General features: G+C 48.1%; 1 long non-coding RNA gene across 1 annotated transcript; it reads left to right on the top strand.

Annotated features, from left to right (window-relative positions):
- The first annotated feature begins 429 nt into the window (after positions 1-429).
- Positions 430-9,769, top strand: LOC128895369 (uncharacterized). The gene is made up of 3 exons (XR_008461755.1): positions 430-4,802; positions 5,709-5,847; positions 9,561-9,769. It is a non-coding gene; the product is annotated as an uncharacterized LOC128895369 (long non-coding RNA).
- The last annotated feature ends 13,401 nt before the right edge of the window (positions 9,770-23,170 follow it).

Raw genomic sequence — 23,170 nt, 5'->3', positions numbered from 1 at the left:
GAGCATCTCGAGTCCGGTCCGCGGCGGCGAGAGATCGAGTGATTTATAGACGGCGATCGCGGAAGATTCGCGCGGGTTCGGCGCGGGATGAAAGACGGGATTTAAAAATACGGGTCGACGGGGAACGAACGCGAGCGTGTCGTCATCGGGGACCCGTTAGATCAGTGGTTTCCAAACTTTTTATTCGGAGCAACCCTGAAATAGAGAGGCCATCTCTGCGCCCGAAATTCACGAACGAAACAACTTTCTCGCTGTCGTTTTAATTCGTTCGTGCGCGAGTTGTTTCCATCGATTTTTATCGATCGGTCAAATGACCATTTTTAAACGTTTGTATTCAGTTTTTACATCCAACGCTTAAATTGTGTTTCACTTGTATACTTTATATACTTCTTTCAATTAAATATTGCTATTGTTTGAACCTGTCGTACCTGTTTAGGTAATTCATCCCTCGTTAAATGCTGCTACCAGCAGGAACATTCCAGCGGGTCGTTTGTTATTCAGAATCGAATATTCTCGGTTTACTTGAAAGCGTTGCTCATGTTTTCGAATAGAATTCTACGATCGCGATGTCGGCGATGACGCGTCGCCTCAATCTTTAAAGGAACTTTGTCATATCGTTATTTTGTTGTGGGAGGTGTACTTTTTATTTCGGGGAGGGATGAGACAGAGCGTAGGACAACGTGGTCGTCGCTTGCCAAGTGGACGACACAGAAATAGTAATGATTCCCGGAATTCGTACTAACGTTAGACTTGCGCGGTCTAACCTTTGCGTTAAGGGGAATTCCCATAAGGAACGTCACAAAAATCGTCTTTTTGAAATCTGTATTTTCCAAGAATATATATTCCTGAAAATTTCATGTATCATATTTCGTGTTCGACTTAGACAAAAATATTCACTTGTCACTCGTCCCAAGGAAAGTACCATCAACATTCGCACAAGATAGCAAACCCTAGTATCGATGGCAACCCTAAGTCCAATAAAATTCCTAGTAAGAAATCGTTCAACCCTCAACGCGTCGACTTGGATAACACACTGTCCCGCTATTTCGCTTATGTATTTCCAAAGCGTTTCATCGAATAAAAATTTCAACGATTACCTAAACAATCGCCTTTCCATTTGGGAATCTCCTCTTAGGCTGACCAGAGAAAATCGGATTATAACTCACGCGATCACGAAAGCGCGAAGTGGTCGAGGATGATCGGTGGATCCGTCGAATTTCGGCTTATTTTTGAATTTGGCCGTCGTCCAGATGCGTTTTGCCGTTGACGTGCAATGACGTGACGATGGAAGACACCCATCGACGCCCACCGTGCGCCACAGATCTCTGTGAAAACTCCCATAGTCTTTTTACTCTTTGAAACGCTTTTCCGTGGTTCGTTTCACTCTGAGTTCGGAGAAACGCGATCGTTCGTGTCCAAGATTGCCACTTGTAACACGTTGATTGCCGCATGAATATTTGCGAACATTTCTGTGAGAATAAAATTTCCTTTCGAGAAGAAATATAACGTTTATGGTAGTACACGATTCAACAGATGTGCGTTAAAGAAATTAAATAATATTCAAAGAGGTTAAGGGTTAACGTTGGACCCCTTTAAGGAATCTCAAGGCAGGGGGCGTATAATCGCGGACGCGATACGAATTTGTGGTTCTTGTTACGAATAACATGCTAGACCTATAAATAACGATGATGCCAGTTGATATTTACGTTTCTAATAATAATGCCACCGATGCGTTCGCGATATCGAGATCCGCCGTCGCGATCGATATTATTCTTTGTGAAAAGTGTCGCGTTATTGAGTCTCCGTCTCCACGATGGAATCCAGTGGAATCCAGTCTGCTTTCTCGTGTTCATATATTTCCTAAAATCTGCCAGTTGTGTTTCTACCTTGAACGGAGATAGCGTTTATAACGTTAACATTTGGGTTGCCAGTCTCGAGGAACGAACTATACACTTTCTAGACTGAAATATCACGAGCGATTTGCATAGCGCTTGCCGCACTACCGTATTAACGAACATAATTGCCAGCGAGCGTATTATCGTGTCCAGAAGATGACGTGCCGCGGTCTTGCGCGGTCGATCATTAGCAGTTAAAATGAAAATAATGGCTTCCGGGAATCAGTTTCACAGACTCATTCGTGGCCAAGTTCGAAACCTCAATTACGTATAGCAACGCGGTGTATTTCCTGGAGCGTTAGTTGCCCTCTTAATAAACGTTCCAATCCCAAAGAGTTAATAGTAAAACTTGTGCATATAATAAAAAGATAAACCAAAGTCTATTCTTATTTCTCGATCCGCTCATTTGGGATGCTCTTCATGGGAAACGGTAGCATAAACGTTTATTTCGTCCAAGCCTGAGAAATTTGTCTTTTTCTATAATTATAGCTACATCATCGACCGTGTTGATGTTCATGTACCAATGTCGCCGACGTCCTCGCGTTCTTTCTCTACTGGCCGAACTTCAATGACCAGATCGCAGTCATATATCAATCGGACACGGTTATCTTGTTTTCACCACGCGAGATCATCCAACATTCGCGACATAAGCCCTATCCACTCGAAAGTCAACGATGTACTTAGTAAATATTTATTCGTTTCAGCTGCTGGTTAAAGATTAACGTCTTGAGATCCACGAATAATACCCGAGCTGGCCTGGGAAGAATGCATAAAACCGACGTATCAAATTTTCCTCGCGATCGTGCAAACTGGCCGATATAATACAAAATATTAATAGAATTGCTCGTATATGTGGAATTAAGTAATAATCGTTCTTCCTTACGATATCAAATGTCTCGATGCTTTCGTCTGGCACTCGTGTTGATATTTCCAACACGTAAACCTGGAAATGCTACAACACAGGCGTCCATTCAGCGAATAACTCACTGTCCCAGCATTGACACTGACGGAAGACCGGACAATTGGTCCCCCCGCCCTTTCTTTGATCTCAGAAATATCGTTTGCATCTCAAGGACGCCTTGACGAGGAAGTTGCAAGTTTTCTAATGACGTCCGCGATCGCCCACTGCTTCTGGATGCGAATCAAGCCCGTGATTTCCTCGCGTCTAGAAGAGACGCGTACGTCGACTGAGAAATTCCGACTTTCGTCGAACTCGAGTCTGGATGATTATTTATTTTCAGCTGGCAAAGCTAACCTGCGACGTTCGCGATTTCCTACTCAAGGATTCTTTCGTGTACGCAGCCACTCTGGATCGTTTCGGGATAAATATCTTTGGCATCGGGCAGCCTTTCCTCGTCGCTGGAATAGCTGCCAAATTCTGCCTATTTACAAATCGAGACATGGCTCGCGTTTAGCTACCGTGTACATTGAAAACCATAAAGCTTTCGATTCAACTGGTTTCTACGTAAACAGTTTTACAGACAACAGCAAAGAGAAATAAATACAATATTCCCGTTAGTTAGACTGATTTGAATAAAGCGTCGCGAGTTGAGCGAACCACGCTTCGCACGACGGTCGCATATGCTCGCATGGTTCACGGTTTAATTCTGTGCCTCTGTTATCGATAATTTACAACTCTATTTTAAACAGATATTCCTCATCGCAAGATGACGATTAAGTAAGTGATTAAATATAAATGCACAGAATTAATGTCTACATCTACTAAATACTTTTATAAGGCATGTTTCCACGTGTGCGTAAAGAATGTGGGTTTACAGTTGTCGGTAAATAATAACGCCGCGCCGTTGCTTCGCAATCAATTGCCGTGACTGCGTCAGTGAAAGGCCACGCAAATGACTCGTTAGTTTTGTACGTGACAAAATGTTGCCGCGCGTGTTCGAAAGGAACGATCTCTGTAAAGGGTGAAGGATTCATCTGCCGTCCACCTTTCCCCATTGTCGAGGCGTCTACGCGTTACTCACCTGACCATAAAGATAACTTTCGTGAATCATAAAAGTGACTATGCATCGGTGTGCCGTGGGTGTATCCATGCGTGGCTCGCACACGTACTCGGAAGCGGATAGGCGCGTACAGTCGATGAATAGCCAACTCGAATCATTAACGTTCGATATCGTACGCTTTTACGCGCCGCCCAAAATCGTCGATATTTTAGTCGTAGTAATTCGTTGCCACGGGTTAATAACGCAGAAGAAGATATAGGGGATGCGATTTCTGCACCGCTGAGGTCGATCATTCTTTCTCTGCTCGGCCACCGTATACACGCAACGGAAAACACACGAGCGTTCGCGTGCGTGTCGAGCGACGGTTCCCATGGGATGCGAAGGATGTACGCGATATTTTCAAGTTTCCCAGCAGTCCCACGGCGACTTCCGGTTCCGCGGCTAGTTATTCGCTTCCGGTGCCATGACAATTTTCCATCGGCGAGGATAACGTCTGTGGAAAAATAATTGACGCTGTACGATTCCATTTCATCGGACTGGAAATTGCAAGAACGCGAAGCAGTTATGTTTTCATACTTACGTACCGAGCCCAAGAACCATTGTACAGCATAATTTTGTCTCGTTCTCTTGATTTATCCGTGTCTCCAATTACGGTACTTGGTTGCATAATGACGAGTGCCTGGAAGACGTCGTAACGTTACAACGAAAACGAATAAGTGTACACGTAACGGGTAACCGAACGAAACGTTTCTCTACGACCTTGATCCTTTTTTTCCCCGTGAAATATGGCGCAGGTGTTTACCTGGCCGGTCGGGATGCAACCAGGCCTGTCCGTCCGTCGTGCGCAAGCCAACTTGAAACCGGAAGCGTCGCTTTCTGCCCTGCTGGCCACGAACAATGAGATCGAGAGATTCCTGGGAGGACGCGAGCACGATCAAACGCTAAGGTGCTTTATCGACATCGAGGATCGAGAATATTCGTTTTCCAGGGGTCAAAGATCCGTCGCTAGAAGTCGTCAATTTTTCTTCGACGTTTTCGTTCTCTCCCTTTGGTTATACAGTAACCAGCTGCACCAGCGTAAATACTGTTAGAAGGAACCGTGACTTTATTTTTATTAAAATAAAATATAGCCTATTAGGGTGTAGCGTAACTTTTTATTACTAAAAAAATGTTTTGAATCGGTTCGGTAGTTCCAGAGATTACCCCCTGTACATACAAGCAAATTTTACCTCTTTATAATATTAGTATAGATGTACACACCGCGTCACGCGATTCGGACGAGACCGCATCTTTTGTTTTCGAGGAAGAAAAGAATTGAATTGTGCAACAGAGTCCGTTTTCCCATGACCTCGCCTTCTTTGCGAACAGTTATGAGAAAACCGAGACGAGTGGAAGATTTACCGTCACGTGGAAGATTGCGCCACTTTTTGGTTATTTTTACGAGCGTTCGGGAAAGATTGCTCTTTTTTCTTGCAAATCTCCTGGCAACGGTACCGCGTCATACATTTCAAACTACCATTCCCATTTCGCGACGTATCGACGATGTAGTTAACAGCCGGACTGAGTTATCTGCGAGTTAGTACCTCGGTTATTCCGTGGGGGAAACGCCTGCATGACCAGATAAGTTAACTCATAATTGCTGTTGGAGAATCGAAGGGAACCGATAATCGTCGACGACGAATCCATCGGGTGCCCGCTTTCCAGTTAACGGAAACCACGTTCGTGATCCTAGTCTCGCGATATGGAAACAATTTTCATTCTAAACGTCGTTCCGTGCGTTACCCCTATGATACCGCGTATACGCGTATGTAAATTAGAGGCGCATTTGTGATATATTGTTTGTTGCTTTTAGGATACATTGACACCGACGTTTCCGGTTGTTTGTGCCTGCCCGAGCGATCGATAGAGCGTCGAGACAATGGAGAAGATCTTTTCACGGCCAGTGTCGCCGCGTAGTTCGAGTTCGGACGGCAACAGGTGTGATGCAACAGGTAATCAAACGTTGGTGCCGTGATTCGTCGTTTATAGGACGGCTCGGTTGTTTTCTGTTCGCCTATCGACCGGCTTAGATTCATTTACAGACCGTCTTAACGTTCTATCGTTACCATACAACCATTTTACACGACGTGGCCGCAGCGAAGGTGCCTCGTGGCAAGTACACGCGGGTTATTCATCGCGAAACGAGCCCTAGTCGACAGTCGTTCGAGTAGGACGATGAGACATAAATCCCTCTGCGATCTAATTTTCTCTCAGTTTTACCCTTGGACGTAAATTATAGTTTTCAAGCCAACGAAAATTGTCCGTCATCCAGCTGACACCCTTTTGCGTTAACACACTATTAACGTCCCCGTAGAATGACACGGGAAACAGGATTTAAATGAATTCCCCGAACGTTTCTCTAGGTTTTCTCGGCGACAACGGGAAGAAGAATGCATTTACCTGGTGACCAACGCGACAGGTGTACCGCGCATCGCGGCCGAGCCGCGGCACGAATCGATCCGAAGGGCCCCTGGTCGCGGGACTTTTTTCTCCGACACTTTCTTCTTTTAGCCGCGCTGGCTGCATTTCCGGTTGAGCGTATGTACCCCGTGTCTCCCTGGGGGCCCCCTCCTCTTCCTGGATGGACATTTCGCTCGACAAACGCGCCTCTCTCGTTTGTCCCTCGGCTGTGGTGCGCGCATCCGCGACGGAGATGGTCGCTTGTTGCCAGGCGGAGACGGACAAACTCTCATGTAAATAAAAACTTGGAACGACAACCGAAGAAAGAAATCGCAACCTTCCAAATCGAAGATTCTTAACCCTTTGCACTCTGCGCCATCGTGTTGCAAAATGTGCGACAACCGAGTGCAAAGGGTTAATGGTGCGCCAATCGTTACGGAGGTATTCTGGTTGAAACTTTGGATTTTTTTATGATAGAACAGGAGCACCTTTAGCAGCAAAAATTCCGAGGCATATTTATTCGTATTTCAACTACATTTACTACTTATTTGGTCGAAAGAACGATTTATTATTATTTTGTTGAAACTGTGTTCTATTGACGACGATTTACGTTGTCGTGTTATTATCGAACCAAAATGCAACCACGGATGCCAAAGGGCGGTTTAATTTAGCTAATCGTTCGGATGAGATTCCGTCCATTCCTGTTGCCAGGCTGCGGTGCACTCGCCACGTGCACAGGTCGTCGCGCCGCGTCGTGGCTCGCGAGAAACGAAGCATGAACATAAACGTTATCGCTAAAAAGCGTTCTTCCTGGTTTTTGCTCGGCCATTAAGCGTTTTGCCACAGGACGGCCTCCCGTCGACGCCGATTCCCGATACAAAATTCATTCGGTGGTTCTTGCCAGCTGTCGAAGAATACGCGGCGACGTTCGAGCAAGACGTTAACGATCTCTTATCTTCGGCCCGTAGCCTGATTCTTCGGTGTTTTACAGCGATCGACCGGGTTACGTAAACACCTAAGTCCGCGCACGATTTCCGGTATCTAAAAGCGCGCCACGAATCGAATCACCGACCACCTTCGACCTTTGCGCGAATGTTTCGATGTTTATGAACCGATAACAGCGATTCCATTCGACCCACTCGAGCTCGAAACGCTGGAACACGATGGAAAAAAAGGGATGGCTTATCGCGTTGCACGACCGGACGCTGTGTATGACACGGGAGCTCCACGGGTCCGTTTCTCGAATCCCCCGTGAATTCTTCCAGTGCCATTTACAGAATCCAAGTCCAACCGATCCCTCGGCAATGCTCCTATTCTCTGTTCCGTCCGAAACGTGGCCGAGACCACTCGTAGATCGAAGGAAACTCGAGTCACTTACCTTTCAGAAGTTCCTTGAATTACTTTCAACTTATTATTATCAACGTTTACGAAACGATTCACACGCGGGCCGAGTCTCTCGAGCTATAAATCATCGAAGCTCGGGGCACCTGTATGCAAGAACGCGACGAAAAGAAGCGAATTCTTCGAGGATAATTCACGTCTCGGGTATGTCGACGGTTTCTTTCCCTTTTCTTGCCGGTCCGTCACGGAACGACGATCCCTTCCCGGAAGCCGTGTCTGTTGGATCCGCCAAGTGCCACGATTTCTTCCCCGAGCGTTCACCAAGCTCGTCCTTCGATTCCACCGATTTCCCACCGCTCGGTTCCCCACCATCCAGGGCCCCCTCTATCGTCCTAGAGATTTTCGATTCGCTGACTCTCATCCTCGGAGAATCGTTCGCGTCGGTTCGTCGGATTCGACGGGCTTTGTGTTTTCCCTCCTAGAGAGCCCGGCCACGGAGATTCTCATTTTCTTCGCCGTTTTGTTCCGCGACGAGTCCCACCGATTTCTCACGGTTACACGTTCCCGAGCCCAACGAACTCGAGACCGCACTGTCACTGCTCCGAACGATTTCGATCGGTCAGTCGGTCCATTTACCTCGCTCCAAAACAGATTTCAAGTTTACGCGAGCAAGACGAATATTATTCGAATATTATCAAGACCGATATCGCTGCGTTTCATTCCAAATCTTTACCAAATTCTCTACCAAAAATATTACTTGTCGCGTAACGAAGGATTTGATCGATACAACAAAGACTTCTAGAAGCGTAAAAGCTTCTGAAAGCTGAACCTCCATCCAGGGGGTCTCCATCGTTTCGAGATTAGTCGAGATTACTCCTAGCGTCCTGTGCTTCGTATCGAACATCCTCTCGCGAGTTTATTTTCTTCGCTCCTGTACGTCGTAATTTACAAGCATTAATTCAATCAGCGCAACGGCGACGAGTGATTTATTGTAAAGATGGCGAGGTCTGGTATGCAAGGGAACCCAGCAGGCGTGTTTTCCCGTCTGGTTCTCACGATTCGAATCTTCTCAGTGCACCGTATATACCTGCGATTCTTCGACGATTATCTGCGAGTCTCCTTGGTTCTCAAGCCGCTCTTCCGGTCGCGCTATCATTCCGGTTCTCACGACTTATTCGAACATCGAGACAGGCGGTATGGAAATAACAGTCTCTCGACGATGTCCTTTCTGTTCGTTCTTAAACGAAACGAGTAATTACCTCGACGACGGCCGGGTTCGAGGAACAGTTTCTGCTCGAAACGCGTAGGAGTACCGGCGGAGATTATCTTTATTGACTTCAGGAGACGCGCTATCGTCCAAGGAGCCGCGTCCAAGTGTGTCAGGGCGAGCGTTATCGACGATTTTCACGTAGACTCTGCGACGCTTTTTAGCCTTTGGGTCTCTCTTCGACGTATCATGCAAAGTGACATCTTCGAGATGACATTTATTTTACATTAACAACAACTGAATAATTTTCTTTTTTTCAAAATCGATGAAAGCCTTCCAACGATTGCTTCAAACTCGAGATCTAATTACTCGGATGTTTAGCATATCGTTTGCCCGGACATCCGTTACGTCGCATAGCGTGTATAAACACGCCCGAGACAAAACCGACGTTTCTCGGCCTCGACGCCGTATATAATGAAGATTAGCTCCCGTCGCTAAAAGCAAATAAGGAAAAGCTGTAATAAATACGTGTTCGAAACTGGTTATACGCTGGGCTCGTGTAGAAAACTGCCGGTTTCACTTCGTACCCCTATCTTTCGACCCGTTCCCAGGAGAATCGAGGCTTTCCGTCGATGTTTTGCCGTAGAAAATTTTTCAGGAGGTTCGACCACTCGTCAAACTCGTAATCCACCGCTTAACCCAGTATTCTCGTTTCAGAGTGGATACGAAGGATCTTCCCTCTCGCTTCTCGATCGTTCCTGCATCCACGAGGGAACGGGCCGTTTATTCGAAACACCTAAAAACGCACGAAGGAACATCGTTAAACCGAAGAAACTGGTTGGCGATTGGAAATGGGATGAATCGAAGTCGAGATTTTCACCCTTCGAGCGCTATGGGCGCATGTACGGGCAATTATCGTTGTTTTTCATACTATTTCGCAATATTTATTTAATTCATATATTTAGATTCGTTAATCCTCTAGTTAGGACCCCAGCGACCGTAACCGTTAAACTTCGAGTCCTCGGCGTTCAAGGGATTAAACGATGTCCCCTGAGCCACGCCAGAGTTTCCACGTAAACTATTTTCCGCCAAGTTCCTTGTACGTACGATAGTTGGTTATCGCATCACGGTGTCGTTTAAATGGGTCGAACGTCGATCAGAAATTCTCCTCTCGTTTCAAACTCGCGCGCTTCTCTGCTCGCGAGCCGCGATTTGCCGCGCGTTCCAGCACGTTTCTCGATAGACGCACGAATCGAATCGATGGCACGCGATTACGAGGAAAAACCGCGGCACCGACGTCTGTAATAACGTGGAATATACAGGCGTAGCGTTAGCGTGCGTTTTTTCGTCGGTCGTCACGCGCGCCGTTTATCGCATTGTACTTCTTGTCCGTTTCTTTACCGACCTTCGTCGAAACTACAGCGTTCCTCGATCGTCGTTATTTTCCGTTTGTCTCGGTTGCGTAACGCTTACAAAACGCGACGATACCAGCCGATTCCGGGACTAGATTAATTCGATGCCGCGCCTCGAGGCCTGCGATCTTTGGGGAACACCGACGCCGCGCCGGTCACGCGTAGGCTGTGCGTGCACCAAAGCCGGGCGAACTTCTTATCTGGATACATGCTTCGAACTAATGGATAAAAGGTGGGCAAATTTTTCTTTCGTTATTTGTTAAATGGAAAGTTGTTTCGTACAAATATTCCAGATTATACATTTTCGTATACATATAATTATTATAACGTTTATACTCGGATAATGTAGCTCATTTTATTCGCGGAAAAACTAGAAAACGTCGAATTTCCTCTGGATATCTAATCAGGCCCTATCGATCGCGATGCGTCACGCTCGAGGAAGAAAAGAACGGTACCGTCCGCTCGATAAGAGAAAAAATTAGCACGGCGTGACGAAAGAGTTTCACGAAAAGTGGATACATCCGGAAACGAGACGCATTCGTGGAAAAGGGAGACGATCGAGGAGAGAACTGAAAACAATAAAATACCAAGCGAGCCGCGAGACTTTCGAAACCGTATTAAATCATGACATAGATCTGCTCTTAGGGATTGTACCCGGTCGAGTTACGCGGGTGAATTCTTACGAGGTGATAAATCGATAGATCGCTGCTCTCTGCATTCCAGGATATGGCCTCGCGTGAAAGCTAACGCGCGACGGTATGCTAATAACCGGTTGCTATCGATTTCTTCATTAGCCGATGCACGAAGATCGACGATTCGCGTATTACTTAGGGATTGATGAAATATCGAAATCTTTTTTATACACGTAAAACGATAGATCGAAAAAGAGGTCTTGTAAAAATCATATCAGGAAAGTTATCTATCTTAGAAAATTCAACGTTTCGAATCGTCCAACTCTTCCCCATCCCGGAGAAGTGTCTCGTTCGGCATGGAAAAAATCGTTTCCCGCGATCCTTTCGATTCTCCGTTGCGCAATAGCGCCGCGGTGTTTTTCGTGACGAGGTCGATGCCGGAGAATAACGGTGACCGTACCGAGGACAGTGACCCGATGAAAATCTCGGGTACACAAGAAAGAGAAACCGTCGCGAACGTGCCACCTCGCGAGCCCGAACGAAATAGACTTCACCGGCGTTCGTTACTGTCGACAAAAACCTCGCGACATTTAAGTCCGCGGCCGCGGGAACGAGTAAGCGATCGTTCGCCGTGGTGGCGGCTCGATTGAAAAAGTACGCGGCAGCCAACAGCGATCCACCTGGTTTCGAAACGGCCCGTTTACATCCATTTACCCCGTTCCGCAAAATACAGAAACTCTCGCGTGACCCCGGACTTGGAAAGGTTCCCGATTGACGCTTCGCGTCGGTTCGTGAAGTGTGCCGCTCGATTGATATTTTTCTCAACGGGGAACCGCTACGCGAGATTTAGACCCGGAGGGACCATCGAGGAGAAACCATCGAATGCGCGAGATCTTAGGATCCCAGAATCCTGGCTCGGTATTAACAATTTAATTTTTCAACGCAGCCGAATCAACGATCAACTACGTTAGGTTAGGGAAGTATATTACCGATTTCCGTGGTGCCCGCGGGAAGATAATTCCAGCAAACTGCGGTCGTATGGTCGGTAGAGGATGACGCTCGGGTACCGATCGCCATTGGTAACGACCTCTTCTTCGATGACTCCCTTCTCTCACTGACCGCCGATATCTTCCGCTCGGCGAGTTCCATCAACATTTCACTGTTGCCCGATTTCAGCGTCCACAATCCAGTCGTCCGTGTTGGCGTGCGAAGATTCTGAACTAAAACCGTGGACGCGACTTATTTTCCCAGCTTCGACGGCCGTGTTCGTGCTCGGATCGCCACGAGGCGACGTGTCGTTTCGTGTCGGATGAAAACGTCACGCGAGTACGAAGGAACGACGATGGAATAAGAATCGACGGAATAGGAAAAGAGGGCCCGACAGGACAGAGGCAAGGAAGAAGAGCGGCGGTTACGCGGGTACAAAGGAAAAAAGGAGGCAGGCTCGAGGAAGGGAAGAAGGCTTTTAAAGTCTAAGGAGCGCGGCCGGGAGGACTCCGCGAACCGGTTGCTCGAAGTGACGTGAGTGAACTGAGGCTGCAGGCTGGCAGGTAACGCCAGGTAAACTCTAGCCCGACCTGCGATACACACGCAGGAGAAGGAAGGTGGCTGGCTGGTCGACCGGCTGGTTGGCTTACTCCGAGCCAGCCAGCCAGCCGTAGAGACAGTCGGCTCGGTCAGTCGACCTGGGGAGTCAGCCTGCGGCCCCTGCGGCCGCAGGTACGAGCCACAGGTGAGGGACGTGGCGGAGGGGGAGGATTTCGAAGGGAGAACCGGTGGTAGGGAGAAGCCTGAACAAACGGAGGGGAAAGGAGATGGTGCGGGAGAGACAGAGCGAAGGAAAAAGAGAGAGACGAGAGGCGGTGTGTCGGTGGTGTGTGACTCAGCTCGGAATGGGCGAATAGGCTAACACCGTAGCGAAAGCCGTGGCCACGGACGCGTGTACGGGGATACAAGTATACGCATACACCGTGATCGAGAAATACGGGCCCTACGGTTTTCCGGTGAACCGGCTCCGAATGATCGAACGGCGCCCGATGTTCGGGCACGTGGCACTGGTCCGCTGGATTTTCGCCGTATATCCTAGACGGACGGGATGTACGGTCCCCAGGGGTACCAGGGCAAGGGACCGCTTCTTGACTCCACCTGTGCCCTGCAATGTGGCTTGGTAGTGCAACGAGACTCCACAGGAACCTCGTTAAAGTATTTCACACCGAGGAAGATCAAATTATTAAAACCATACCAATTGCTCGCTTTTTATCAGTTTCGAGTTTAAAACTACTCCGAAGTATAATATTACATGTATTTGTAAAATTTTAATATTATAGGAACACTCAAAACGGGTTGTTTTGGCGGTAAACTGCGCGCGAATGGAAGATGACGATGTCGCGCGTCGCCGATTGGCCTCACGCGTCGGAGTATCTCCGACCAATAGGCACTCGCCAAGTCCAAGTCCCGTCTTTTCATCGACGGACGATAGCTCCGCGGCAGCCTTCTTTTCTTGCGTTTCCGACGCGAACCACGGTATCTGCGGCGGGGAGAGTTTCGTTCAAAGAGGGTTGCAACTGGAAATACTGGAATACAGCGAAATGGCTGTATCCAGCGAGTCGGTGCATAACTGCAACAGGATTTCTGCCGTTTCAGAGCAAGGTATTAATAACGCGGACAATTTACGCGGTACCGACGATTTCACGTGCACCGAACCATAGGACGTTGCCGCTCCACCGAGCTCTACGTAACCCGTGGGAATGCGTTTCCACGGTTTATTCAATAACGTTCGTCTCGCGCATTTATGCTCTTAATAAAACGTCGATCGAATCGGAGCAGCATTTGCTCAACGCAAACCGCTCCGAGGAACGCCGGGGCAGGTTATACTATACCGTTGCTGATTAGATGACTCAGAAAACCTCGTAACTATCTTTCTTTTAAAAATTGTCTTTCGAACGAAGCTTGTTCGGAAGGATGTAGCTGTCGCGAAAGTTTTGCGACATGCCAACAACGATTTAGTTAGAAGAAACGATGAGCCACCCAGTACATTAGAGACTAACTATACCTGATCCAGCAGAGCGTGACTTTTCACGTGTAGTCGTGCCGGAGTGGGGCATGATCGTACCACGGCGTAGAGTAACATAGACTTTGATAGAATTTACACGGTGGCTTCCAAGAGCTAAGAACCTCTGCGAACCGAACACCGCGATGGACGCTGAATTGCGACAGACGATTCTTCGATCTCTTCGATCTCCGTTTGATTCATTTGTTCCAGGACTGGACGCGCAATTATTATTCCATTCGAAAGAGGTCGTCGTTAAACGTCCACGAGATGTCCACGCCGCCATTCTTTTCGCCGAGAGCTCTCGCGTCTAGCTGAATTGTCATGGACGGTAATTATTTCTGGTAATTGCCCACTTCGAGATTATTTCACGCCGGAATGATAAATGCAGCCTGTCGAGTATCGACAAATAAGCACCACCGTTTAACGAAACGTATAAACTTCGGATTGAATAGTCGGAGAAGCATTTATCGATCTGGAACGAGAATATCGTCGAGATTCTCGAGCGTTTTCGAACGGGACTGCCCGATCCCGCGAACCAAAGAGACCACCTGGAAATCCCGAATCTCGAAGAACAGGAAATCCTAGGAGAGCGCGATAATGGACGACAAGCGGTTTTTCCCAATTGTCTTTGGCGCGTTTTCTTGCCAAAGGACGTCGAGCTCGGAAGACGACCGATGGAATTAGTAATTTCCACCGTCTCCCTTTTTCGTTCAGCGGCGTTTCCTTGTTTCGCCTAGACGAATCGGCGTTCCTTGTTCCTTCGAGATTACCATGACCATCGCAGCGCAACTGGTCTATGCGCATGGAGAAATGCAGCTGATGCGCACGGCTGAATCCCGAGGTCAGCGACTCGTCGACGGAGTTAGTGGAGCGCTTAGGCTCGCTCCAGGGATTTTATGAATTGGTGCATGGTGGAGCCGCGAAGCAGAAGTGGAAGAAGGAGGCAACGAGGAAGAAGCGGGAGAAGACGGGACGTTCGAGAATCGAGCGAAGGATCTTTCCTATCGTGTTCGACTAGTCGGCCGTAAGCCACGGAGGTGAAGAAAAATCCAATGATCGGCAGCATAAAGTCGGAAAGTTATGAAAAGAACGAATGGAATAAGACCAAACTCGCCGTAGCGTTCGCAACTTAACTTTACGTCTTCTCGATCCCTCGCGTTCCTCGGGGAACGATGGGTTCGGGATAGACTGTGCTAACCGCAACCGCGTTTAACCATCTACAGCGTGCAATTTTATTTTACCTCTCGAAATTAGAAATTACCTTGGCTACTCGTACGTCCGCGAATTAATTAACGCTACGATCTTGCCGATAGCCATCCGTGAAGCTGCCGAATGTCTCTATAAAGAAATTGATGGAAATCGCGTGCAATTTCCTTGACCATTTCGAATCTCTATTTCTGCAATATCGTTTTATTTCTTAAATACTCCTACCTAATACTTGAGATAACTTCGAGTATAACTCTGCAAAGTAAGCCCAGCCGACCCACGAATTTTCCAAAAGAAGATATTCATCGAATCTGTCCCAGAATCGAAGGTTTCCAGCCACCAGTTGAACAGGATGAATAAGGAAGAAACAACGTCTATTTTTATCTGTCGGTTTCCGTGTGCGAAAACGACGACAGACCGCGGCGATTCGACGTGCTCGTTCCGATTCGCGTCTCTCCTATTTTCCCGTGGTCCACGGATCGAGCCGGTCCACGTGGTCGCCTTATGTCCTCTTCGTCTCGTCATCGATGGCGACTCGTAGCGCCATGATTGTCCTCCGCGTTCTATTCTTCGTTCCATCGCGCTGTCCTCTTCGCTTCACGGTGTTCCGCTCGCGAGCCACGGAGTACGCAGGTGCATTAACCGGACATTCAGCACCGTAACGCCGGCCTTAGAGACGGGAAGATACCGGAGGAACGGAGGAAGACACGGCGAAACAGAGATGGAACGAAGGTGTACAAGAAACTAGGAGGGGGGCATCTAAGTACTAGAGTTTGCTGCTAGAGCAGATGGTTGGGATTCGAATTCCTCGGTCGCCCCGTTCTAAACCGCGAAGCTTCAACCTAAACCTGGCCTCGGATCTTGGAAGCAACGCGCGACGTCGCTTTTTCGCGCAGGAATGTCTCCGCGTTCGTCTTTCGGCCGACTCGCTTGACTCGCTGCGAGCTATAGAAATCATTTCCAATGTGACACGGCAATGTAAACAAAAGAAAATCGACTCTATGAAGCGTCGTACGAATACCTTTGTGGGTCGTTATTATGTACTATATGAATGATAATGAATATATTTGTTACCCCCAAAACGATGGTAGATCGAATTTTGTCCAACGCAGGCGGAAACTCGAAACTCGAGGAGGTCGAGTAGCGAAGACGATCCGAAAACGCCGCTCGGGTACATTAATCCGCGAGGTTTTGGAGCTGCACCAAAACGGTACCAGCGATATGTTCGCTGTAGCGACGAAGAAGCCGTCGAAAGGTTGGCGCGTCGCCAAAGCAAGGAGCCCGCGAGGTGGAGACGAAGGAAAAGCTGGCTACGCCTCGCGTTTCGGACAGGTGTTACCCGAACGGTTCTCCACCGGTCCTCCGTCCGATCGATCCCGACCATATGCCCTCGAAGGCGACGAAGAACTGCGCGGTGACGTTATAAATAAAACCAGGGGAATTCGAGACGCGATATTATGTCTGGACGAGTCTCCTTCTGCCCCATGCTCCGCATCCTCGAGCGAACGGAGGCTACTCCGTAGTCGCTTTTCACGAGAAACTGGTTTTCATCGCGCCACCGTGGAGTATCTCGGTATCGCGGGACCCGAAGTAAGCTCCGTGTGCTCCTGAGACCTCGTCGACTCGTACTCACGGGAGTCGGGTAATGCGGCTTTAATGCTCGAAGATGCAACACGAGACGCGTCCTGCCCTGCTGCGAATCGAATTCGATTTAAAAACTAACTCTATCGCGTGTCGCGTCAGCTACATGGTGTACGGTACAGGTGAGTCGCGCGAGTCGAGTAGGTCGTATCTTTCTTACGATTGAAGGTGAAAAACGGTATCGGTTTAGCGATGCGTAACCCTTTCAGTGCCAGAGGAAATTTTCATGCGTACCCGAGAAATGTCCGACAATTTTCAGCAAAGCACGCGTGATTGTAAAATGAATGTTTCGCTCAAACTTGGCACTCAAAGGGTTAATCGGAACGATAGAATTCAGTTTTTCGGTGAGCGCGACTCGAGTGCACGGAATCTCGTATCGTCGACCGAGGGACCGAGATAAAGAGGAAAAAAGGAGGTCGAGTTGTGTTATCCTCGCGAGTTCACGTCATCTCATCCGTCGGCCTATAATCGTTACGTACGAAAAACTGGTTTCCCGGGGCTCTGACCACTTATCTAACGACTATCTCTCATCTGATATTTCGTGGTCGCTGCCCCGAAAACGGGCAAGTCCGTGGTCCTGCAGTGACGAAAAGCCGGTGGAACGATGCAACCGGTCGGTTTTTTAGCTGTTAACTTTTAACTGTGACCAGATAAGGATCCTCGACACCCCTCGGCCTCGTCCTCTGATTAAGTGTAGCGCGTAGACGAGAACGAGCGCTCGGCCCGGTGAGCTTGTCTCACAGTTTAATTTAGGAGTCGACATTCGTGCACGGTATCTGTAAGTAATATCAGTTCTCACAGTGAATCCCGCGCACGCTTCTCGGATTCACCGGTGCCCGTAATTCCTTTATGACCTTAAAGCGATACGTTCTGAATTCTAAGCGACGCGCCATTCGTCGGTACCACCCGTAAGCGGCGCGCCATCGAGACGAACGAATCCGTGGCTATACGTATTTATACTTTTTCATGGAATATTTCCCATTGTAGAGGCGATACCTACGTGACGGGCCCGGTTTACGGCTTACCCCTCTGGGAACAACATTTCCGCCGCATTACAAATTCCTCTTTGTCGACCGTACGGGCTGACGGAAGTCGACTATCGCGTTTGGCTCTCGGCCCTGACCCAACGATCGCGCTCCTGAAATCCCTTGACAAATAAACCGTGGGCGCGCGTCTCTCTCGAGCCAAAAAGTCGAATATTTCATTATCGTTTGCTTTCTTTCTCGCGTTGCAGTAAAAGTATCAACGCAAGCTCTGATGTTTCTTTTTGTTAGGAAACCTGCGTTCGAATAACAAGCATAATGTATGGAAAAAAGATGTTCCAGCCAATTATAATTCGAGTAAAATTGTGCTCGTCCATCGAGCGTCAACACCGTGGGGATCGTGATACGTTCGTTTAATGTCAATATTCGTCGATCGGTAGGCAGCGGTAAACCTGAGTCATGCGTAGTTCTGTGTAACAGGTGTTGGACGACGCGCAGTGTTTGGCTCGCTTCAACAGGTAAGAGACCTACAGTGCCGATGGCTCACAGGCAACGGACCGTTTCGCAGGTGAAGCTCGCAGCTGCGAGGTGAGACAGAGGGACGGAAAAGAAATCGCTTTATTTGACACGCTGTCCTTCCGTGGATCTTTCGTGGAGTCAATTCGGCCGAGTCGTTTCACCGTCGACGTCTAATCGTCCTCGCGGAGTCGCTTCTTCGACAGAGTCGAAAACAACACCTTAGATTTAGGAATAAAATTATCTGTTAATTTTCCACGAGACCGCGGCACCCGATGCTCGATGGCGACGCATCCCAATTGCGCGCGACGCGTCCTGCGTACTAAATAGGCCGTCTATCCCAAACCTCGTAGTTACCAGATGCCTATCTACGACTTAGCGTCATACCTGAAGCGTCTACGAGATTCCACGGTACAAATTACGACGTTCGAGGCTGCGGCATATCTTAATCTAGTCGGTAAACCGGCTCTCGTTTGATGCTTTCTATTGATGATACAAGCCGTTCTCGTAGCGGCTGACAGCTTGCAGCCTGTACGACTCGCGGTGCCAACTAATTTTTCGCCCGATAATCTATAAACTTATTTTCGAAACGAGTCGTCGATACAGATTCAGGAGCGACGCGTCCGCGACCGAACGGCGGACGCGTCCGAGCAAGTCGCTTTTCAGTGAACAAACATCGTTCCTCGTCGATAACCCTCGTTCGTTTGAAAATATTTACGACTAATTTCCAGCGGCACGGTGCGCGGTGCAGGAAGTCACGAGGAGAGCGATTCTTTTCCTCGCGTGGTTTCTATCCAGCGCGGAAAAGGTCAGCGCACCGTCGTTTGTTCGCCGGTAGAACATACATCGCGCGTGATGTGTGCTCGACGTAAGTGGAGCCCATGGTCGATGAGTACGACAGCCACGCTGGAGGTGCATAAACACACATAGAAGTGGAAACTTGCCGGGATTGGCAAGAGAGCCGCCGACCGAGTTCGCCGGAGACACGGCTGGCCGCCTGTGGCTTCGCTCTGCCGCTTTTCGTCTCTCCTTTTCTCCGAGTCGGTACCTGTCCTTCCCTCGCGATTACCACCTTCCCGCCGCCAGATTCTGCAACCCTCCGTGCCTAACGCACCGAGGAGGTGGTGTCTTCCATCGTGCAGGTGCGCTTCTACGGGGTGGTCTTGAAAAATACGCGAACCCCGGAAAACCGTCCGAGAAAATGGGCAAAACCCTAGGCTTCGAATAAATTTAAAGTTTGCTTCGTTTCCTCTTTCGAACATTTTCCGAACAAGGAACCGCACTTCTCTAATTTATTTATTTTTTTGCGATACAAACCAGAGTTGGAAATGTGCTTCGCAAGCGTCGATACGGTTTACTTCTGCGATCTTGTTATACGTTTTACATCTTGTTAAAGATGAAATGCTCGCATCGTTTTCACCGTTTAAAATTAGACGTTTGGGTCAGTGCATTTTCCGCGCTGTTTGCAGAGTAACCGATGCGCGTATTCGGATGGTTGCCACGTACGGTAAGTTTTCCATTTTGGCTATACTCGTACCTTTTTCGTATTCGTTAGAGCTTCCCTAAGCTTCTCTGATATCTAATACGAAAATGATCTAAATATCAGTTTCGAGTATTTAAATGCATAACGTTACGATTCTTACGCGACGATTTTAGTTTTTATTCTCAAGAACGACTTTTGGCCAGGTTTTGGAAATTTCTGACTGCTACGAGAGGCGAGGAGCGTCCGTTCGCAAGGTCTCGATTATGAAATTTGCAACGATCCGTTAGTCAGAACAGGCATAAATCAAGTCGCGGTTCGCGGCAGATGCGACTGCCGTGGTCCGTTACGCGTGCAGCCGCGAGTTCTTTGATCGCGGCAAAGTCGTTTCGCGACTAGCATCTGTTGCCGTGATGCGAATTTTAACTTGACGTTGGAGTCGTTTCGCGACACCCGCGACGATGGAGAAATTCAACTCGAGAATCCGTTGCGAGGGAATATTTTTCGTTTAAATTCGAAACAATGTTAACGCTCGCGAGTGCTCCGGTAGTTGCACGCGAACTTCCGCTTCGGAAAAAAGCGGAAAGTTGGTATATGGCTGATCGGATCCGTAACAAAAATTTGTCTTCGAGAAAAGATTCAAACGAACTGAATCGTAACATTCTTCGTTTCCCATGCGTACGTTTCTAGACGTACGATACAAAATTGAAAATCGTGTCGGCTACTCGAACACTTTGGCGTCACCCGGTAAATGATTTAGCCATGCTTCCGAGGTTAGCCCGGAGTCGCCAGGAGCGCACGAAGGAACGAACGAGCGAGGCTCAGTCTTGCAGAGTGCCGCTGTTAGCGCATCGCACTATGACTAATTACGAACACAACCCACCCCGCTGTCGGCCGATACGGCCCTATAAACGTTGGAGCACCACCGCGGAGTCATTGTTCCTTTCCACGTCTCTGCGTGCTCCTTCGTCCCCGTTCCTCCGCCATCCTGGCTTTTTTCCTCGCTGCTCTCCTTCTGTCTCTTCGGCAGCTCGCGCGTACTCGTTCGGGGGTACCGAAGCGACTCGCGATATAGCTCGTGCCTCGAACGCTGGCTTGTCACGGCATGCGTTTGCCGGACGGGGTTTCTCCCCGCGATGGCCTTTGATTTTCTTATTTTCCTTCATAAAATTTCATAGCTGGCCAACCGTCCTCCTGGAATTATCGTACCGTGGAGTTTCACGCAATTAGACGGTGCTTTTCCATCGTCATTCCCGCCTCCGATCGCAGACATACGCGTACAGTGGCCATTGGCTTTGGTCGGTGAAACTTTTAATTAATAAATTTAGTATTTTATTATTTCGTTGTGATAAAAATAAAAATTCAAAAGCACGCATCTTACACCCAAGATACTTGATTAATATCAACTACGAAGAAGTAGGACCTTGAAAGCGTCGAATATCTTACTTGTCCGTATTACTTGCATACCCAACACTTGGATACACGTCGATAAAGTTTTATTGTGGCGCAAATGAAACGTCCGCGATGATTTTCACCACGCCTGCGGCCAGTTTTATTCCGAGGATTGCTCCCTTGGCGATGGTTATGTCCGGCACGGTACGCAGGTACGCGTTCCGTCATAATTATCGCGTCGATCTCTGCAACAATCCCTACGCGGCACGAAATCTACAATTGTAATAGGAAGTACGTATCGTACTAATCGTTGAGCGTGTTTTCCTAGCAGAGAGCGATTCGAGCGTGATATACCGCGTTCCTGCGCGATCCGTGGCCGCCATAAGCGGCGAAGCTCGCGCGCCCGGTAAATGATCCTTCGGAGTAATCTATTTCGCGGCGTCCGAGGTGCCCGTGGTTTCTCGCCTCCGTAATTTAGGAGGAAACGATTTACTGTTTCCGGTAATGGGCACAGGCAAACCGTGTCCGCCGTAGAGTCACGGTTCGGAGACGGGGAAGCGGCCGATTAACAAAAAGCGCGTTTGTTAGCGTGTACCGGCGCAACGGTCGCCTAATTTGGACGATACCGTTACGCGGGGCAAATACGAACCGGAGGAATAAAAGTCGACGGGAAAGCTTAGCGACTTATCGCGTGGATTGCCAGGCCAACACGAATTGCGCCTAGGTTTCGTACAGGATTGTCGATCCTTCGCGCTAAATACAAAAGATTCTGCGCGAACCATTTTATACTCGAATACTCTGTGCGCCCTTTGCAGTCGGGTGTCTCCTCTGATGGAACGTCGTAAGACCAACTAATTCGAGTTGAGAAAGTCTTATAATCGAAGCGACAGGCCGGCGAACGAGAGGACTTTCGTTTCATGGCTTTCAACGGCTTCGCGAGTCTCCCTGATGAATAAGAGCTCCGGGCCTTTTTCTAACGTCTTCGGTTTGTCGAGAGTGGCATGAATTTCTCGCGGTTCGCACGTATTTACGAGCTCCGTGCCATTGTTTCGAACAGCACCGCCGGTATCTTTCCACGAATAGACGATATTACGGTAGGAGGGCTCGGAGCGTGAAAGACACGGAAGGTAGGAGAACATCCTGTGTCGTAGGACCCCCCTTCACGCTCTGCTGGATTTACTTCGTAGCGCTGATTTCCTAAGTATCCTTCCTTTCCACGGTGTACCGGCTAAATCGAAAAAGAGAGCGCGAAAGAGACTGACCAGCTTTATTTCAAAATAGAGATACTTTTAATTGAAGTACATATATCGATATCTCGCGAGCATATGTTATCTCGTGTCTTGACTCAACAGATTTTATAGATCGTTAATCAAGATAAGACGAATTAAAAGCCACGTAGGACATTTTGCACGAAAGATTTCATTAATTTGGATATATAATCATTTTTAAATTGAAATTACGCGCTCCCACGGAACAATAATTGGTATCGCCATCTCGCGGTGAATAGGTAGAACTAAAATTCCGACCTCCGTACAGCGCACCACCGGGAAAACGCCCAAGCTTGTCCTCGAATAGTTCCTTTTCGGAACGCTAGATGGCGCCATTTTCATGGTGATTTACCGACTCGTCGATATATTACCATAATGTCGGTAAATTACCACGTAAACGGCGCCATCTAGCGTCAAAAAGAGGAACTATTCGAGGACAAGCTTAGACGTTTTCCCGGTGGTGCGCTGTACGGAGGTCGGGATTTTAGTTCCACCTATTCACCGCGAGATGGCTATTAAGTTGAATAAAAATCGCGCGTCATTTGAATTAGGTATTTCTTCTTTTTATGTATACCCTTTGATATCTTTTCTTTAAAAACGTACCTACAAAAGTTGAATTAAAATAGAAATTTATTTTACCCTGCCAATATTATAATATGAGTTTTACTTTCAATATTTTTTACTTACCATTATACGACCATTCGATTGTCGAAAGAAATCTTTCACAGAGCGCGCTGTGAAGAAA

Source organism: Hylaeus anthracinus, unplaced genomic scaffold (genome assembly GCF_026225885.1).
Source record: "Hylaeus anthracinus isolate JK02 unplaced genomic scaffold, UHH_iyHylAnth1.0_haploid 5, whole genome shotgun sequence".
NCBI classification, from domain to species: Eukaryota; Metazoa; Arthropoda; class Insecta; order Hymenoptera; family Colletidae; genus Hylaeus; species Hylaeus anthracinus.
The sequence above is the reverse complement of the archived record's forward strand: the minus strand, read 5'-3'. Positions and strand labels throughout refer to the sequence as shown.